Source organism: Erinaceus europaeus, chromosome 4 (assembly GCF_950295315.1).
Source record: "Erinaceus europaeus chromosome 4, mEriEur2.1, whole genome shotgun sequence".
In the NCBI taxonomy this organism is placed as follows: Eukaryota; Metazoa; Chordata; class Mammalia; order Eulipotyphla; family Erinaceidae; genus Erinaceus; species Erinaceus europaeus.
This window is the reverse complement of record NC_080165.1, coordinates 20,542,889-20,548,552: the sequence shown is the minus strand read 5'-3', so window position 1 is coordinate 20,548,552 and position 5,664 is coordinate 20,542,889.

Here is a 5,664-nt window from a genome sequence, read left to right as displayed (position 1 = left end):
TCTGGCACTAAGACATAGGACCAGACTCTAGAGAGGCTTCTTTCTAGCTGATCTAAGACTGTGTCCCTAGGGTGACCTCGGCCCCCACTGAAACACGTACCTGAGAAGGTTCACTGCTGGCTGGCCAGTGCCTGATCTCTGAACCCAGCCCTCCCTAACCTGGAGCACTCACTCAAGAGGACCTACCATTGCAAAACCTCCCCCTGGGAAGGAGAGCAGAGTGGCGAGAGTAAAGACAGAGATAAAGGTGAGACAGAGAGAGAAAGAAAAAGAGCCTGGAGCCCAGACTGGTCACATTGCTCCTACTCTCTGCTCATTATGAAGAAAACAGTAAGAAATAGACTACCAGTGGGTAGAGCATTGCTTTGGCCTGAGGTTCTAGGACTGAATCCCATGGGAGAGAAAAGATACTTAACATTGTAAACATTTTGAGCATAGTTATACATTAGATAATGACAATTTTAAAGCAATTTCATAGCCATGCTGTGCATATTTTTAAACCAGATCTACTACAAGTGCACTCAGCCAGGTGTGCCACCGCCTGGCCCCCTCATACACACATCCTAAGATGAGCCTGCTTGCAGAGATGGCATCCCAGGTGTGCGACCTTTGCAGTGCCACCAGCTCCACATGCCCAGTGCTCCCTACACTTGGTTTCATGTTCTACTGTCGTGGTTTCGGAATGAGTACTCATTTTTGAACAGGTGCACATACGCGTTCTCTGTCTCATCCTGCCTTGCCGTTCCATTCCCTCGTGCCTTAACTTCACAGTGGGAATTATCACTAGGTGAAACGCCACCCTCGGCTCTGGAACGAATGGGTTGAAAATGAAACCAGGAAAATGCCACAGGCTGGGCTGCTCCTTCAGATGAGACTGAAGTAATGCCACTATGGACCTCTAGGTGGTAGCACCAAACCGAGTCAAGCTTCAGTGGCAAAAAGACAGAAATGGACAAGGCTGAGGAAACCAGAGTCCCTAAGTCACACCTCCATTTCCAGAAAGCATGGAGATTTCCCAAAGCAACCATGTCTCCACAGGATTACCCGATCCATTCATCCGAGTAGATATTACAAGTGCACTCATTTCCTCCATTCATTTTTATAGCTTCCTTAGAATGACCTGGCTTGTTAAAAATGCAATACATGTGAAAATGTCACCGGCTCTTTGGAATATAACTAAAATAGGCCTACTAGCTATCTACAAAATGGAGGACCCCCCCCCCCCACTCTTCATCTGCACTATTCCAACTCTTAGGTTCATGATTAGTCAACAATTTGTTTCGCTTTGTATGTTAACTCTCTTTTCAGCCACCAGGTTCCAGATTCTACCATGATGCCAACCAGACTTCCCTGGACAGAAAATCTCAGCAATGTGTCCTGCAGCCCCGATTCCCCAGAGCCCTGCTCCACTAGGGAAAGAGAGAGAGAGGCTGGGAGTATCGATCTACCTGTCAATGCCTATGGTCAGCGAGGAAGCAATTACAGAAGCCAGACCTTCCACCTTCTGCATCCCATAATGACCTTGGGTCCATACTCCCAGAGGGATAAAGAATAGGAAAGCTATCGGGAGAGGGGATGGAATATGGAGTTCTGGTGGTAGGAATTGTGTGGAGTTGTGCCCCTCTTATCTTATGGTTTTGTCAATGTTTCCTTTTTATAAATAAAAAAAATAAAAAGGTGGATAAAGTAAAAAAAAAAAAAGCAATACATTTGACACTAAACATTAGCACACACACAACAGCAAAATATATAGCCAGACAATCCTTGGTACTTCATTTTTTAAAATGTCCTTTTTAAAGTATTAGTTGCTTATAGAGACAGAAACATTAATGGAGAAGAAGAGATAGATATGGGGAGGGGAAAACACCTCCAGCACTGCTTCACCACTCATGAAGCTCCCCTCTCCTAGGCAGGGGGCAGGGCTTGAACCCAGGTCATTTCATTTTAAAGTAGGAAAAGAAAGTCACAGGATGCCCCCTCCTCCCACTGGGTACAGACCCTAAAGACAATTGTTCTTCTTATTTGACATCAACATACATTTCTCATATACTCTCAGGAATACCTGCGTAGGAGTTTGATTGTCCCCAACAGACTATATTCTTTAAAAAAAATAATGAATTAATTTGGGATGGAGACAAATTGAGAGAGAGAGGAAAGGAGAGAGGGAGAAAGAGAGAGAGAGAAAGAGGGAGGGAGAAAGAGAGAGAGAAAGAGGAAGGGAGAAGGAGAGAGAGAGATATGCAGTACTGCTTCACTGCTTGTGAAGCTTCGCCCCTGCAGGTGAGAACCAGGGGCTTAGAACTTGGGTCTTTCCTTGCACATTGTAACATGTGCTAAACTGGGTGTGCCACTGCTTGGCCTCTATATTATTTACATGCTGTTCAACTTGTTCACTTACTGTAACCTAATCATGTTTTCCAGTCAGTATGTGTGGACCTACCTGCCTTGGCTTTTACGCTGTTGGAAATGAGTATTTCAACATCTGGCTGGAGCAGAACACAGGTAGCCAATGTGCTAGGCAGTCTGAATTCTGCAGGTACAAACTACAACCTCTCTTATTTCCTCTGGTCCTCACTGTCCACTTGGACTCTCCTATTGATACTCCCTACTGACGTCCTGGGCAAACTCCTCAGCTTTCTAATCAATGTACATTCTACTCCCGCTCAGTATCAATCTTGCTCCTCCTAAGATTCAGGCTGAGAACCACATGGGTGAGGTCAAAGGGTGTGACATTTTTCTGCCCTCTGACTTGATAGGGTGGAGACAGGGCCAGTGTGCACCTGTTGGCCACTCTCTGCTGTCTTCACTGGATGTGGGTCTGTAGATGCATCTCCACTGCTCGAGGTGCAAACTCAGTGGGCCCTTTCTTACCTCTGTCCCTGCCGCCTCTGCCCACTGTGGAGCCCTCCACTGCTTCTGTCTACTGGGGTGTTCTCTGGGTGGCTTCTCAGGCTCCTTCCCTTCCAAAGGGTTAACTTGAACTTTGGGGGGCGGCGCTCTCACTGAGCCACCAGCTGGGGTGCACAGATACTCTGACTTTGCCTCCTCCTGCCTGTCAGTGCTCTAGTCTGTCCCCTCATCAGAGGCTCAGAAGGCAGAGCAGCACGCCCCCTCAAGGACAGTCACCTTACTGGGACTAAAACACCCTTGTCCTGCAGACTTCCCAGTGGTCCTTCTTCCCCGGCTTCCTCACTGGACTTGGGAAGGAGGAGAAGTCACAGCTCTTCCTGACTGGCCAAGCACTCACTTCTCACACCAGGAAACACTAAGCGTGATCCAAATACCCTGCTTCAGACATAGTAAAAAACACACCAAGTACACACTGCCCACAGGAGACCCACAAAGGGCTGGCAAGCACACTACAAAATGCTCAGACCACTAATCACCAGGGAAAGTCTCAGCCAAATAACCATGAGGTGTCACCTCATGTCTGTTTGGGTGGCTACTATCAGAAAGACAAGAGCTAACCAGTCTTGGGGTGTAGAGGAAAGAGAAACCTTGTGCGCTGGGGGTGGCCATGTAGACAGGTGTAGTAATATGAAGGTTGCTCAGAAAATTAAAAATAAGTAAACTGTATGCTCCAGTGATCCCATTTCTGAACAGGAATCCTTAGCAAAGGCAGTAACTATCTCCAAGAAATGACTATACTGCCACATTCATCGTCGTCAAGGGAGATGTGTTATGGAGGCCAGGCTGTGGTGCACCTGGTTAAGTACATTACAGTGTGCAAGGACCTGGGTTTAAGCCCCTGGTCCCCACCTGGTGGGGGCGAGCATCAGGAGTGGTGAAACAATGCTGCAGGCGTCTTTCTGTCTCTTTTCTCTCTATCTCCCTCCCCCTCTCAGCTTCTCTCTATCTCTAATAATAAATAAATATTTTTAAAAAATAGAAAGAAAAAATCTTTAAAAAGAAAGAAAATGTGGTATGTATAGTCACATGTCACCTATCTACAGGGACATAGCCTGAGAAACGTGTCCTTGTCAGGGGTATTGTCACTGTGTGAATGACAGAGGGTAGAGTTACACAGACCTGGAGACATTAGCCTAGTATACACCTAGGTTATGGGGTACAGCCTACTGCGACCACTACCGTATATGTGGGTTGTCATTAATTTAGATATTACCTGTCTCAATAATTTTACTGTAAACCATTAATTCCCCCCAAAAATGATATTAAAAAAAACTCCATTGTGGACTTAAAATCTATGGAGAGACTACACAGCCAGTCTCCCCACATAAAGAGGAAATTATGAGACCTTAAAAGTGTTCATTACTTTTATTGCAGTGATCAGACATTTCACAACAGATATCAAATCAGCACGTTGTGCACTTAAAAAAAAAAGTGTTGTATGTAAATCCTACAGAGAATGACTTTTTCTATGCAGATCAGCTTTCAATGAACCTGGGGACAAAATCCTTTGGTGTGGGGAGAGCTGTGAGGCCCGCTGAGGATGGAGAAGCTGGGTCCCCCTCAGCCATCTGGGGACATGGAGCTGCACCGCGGTGCGAGTGTGCAGCTGGAGGAATCAGAAATATTATGGCGCCGGCGTGCAGAGTGCTGCCTAGGGAGAGGCGCTGTCAGAACAAGTTTAGGAAAGAACACAGTCTGTGATGGGCGGCAGTTACTTGCTGGGGAAGAGGAGCTGGGACTCTCAGGTGTACTCTTGCTGCTGCCCACCCAGCAGAGACAAAATGCAAGACGTCACCTGCAGCCAGAAGGCAGGAAGACCCCACACTGGGTGCAGGGCTCATCCTTCACTCCTCACTCACACTCACCAGCTCCCATCATTTCCCACCAAACAAGCTACACATCCCGGAGGCCTTTGGAAAGCTGACTAGCCCCTGATTCAATGGACAGGAATACCAGCCTCCTTGAATATCTCTGGAGGAATTTTCTCTCTGGAGACCTGGGACTCCAGTGGGTGTGTCTCCTCAAAGTGATCCCAGAGTCAGAGGCCACAGTGACATTCAGATGTGATGGAGACCAGAGCAAGAGCATCCCAGGTGGACACGGATACCAACATAGGAGGCAGCAGTGATCAAAGCACGATTCAACCCGAGAGATCTTTAGTGGGAGCTCATCATTCTGAGTGTCCTCTGGATGGCCCCAGTTTGGCAAGTTTTCACCTGGACAGGTGAAAACAGTGAGCAGGAATGGGAGTTCAGCTACCACCCTCCCTTACCTAGAGCTGAGCAAACTCACAGACTCAGAATTCCTTGATTGACAGGAAGGTTGTGCCCCTCCAGGAAGGGCCCTGAGCACTGCCAGCTGTGTAGACAGTCATTGTCCCTCTACCTTCCCCACCCTCTGCACTGCACAAGTGGCAGACCATTTTAACTGTGCTACTCTAGAAACAAGGCCTAAGTGGGGCTGACTTTGCATATTGTCCCACTTACCAAACTTTTGCTCCTGTCTCTGTAGAGCTGGGCTGACTGGTCTGGAGATTTTTGCTTCCAAGGCAAGAATCTTCTAATGGGAGACAGTGTACTAGGTTTCTGTCCTCTTGGAGGCTGACACTGTCACCAGGCCCACAGGTAAGTAAGGAATTGCCGTGCTGGAGAAGTGATGGGTGATGAGTATCGGGGGGCAGGATACTGTTACTCAAAGTGGAAAGGAAGAGTATATGTGGAGTCCAAGATATTGTTTGAGGTGCTTCTCGATGTT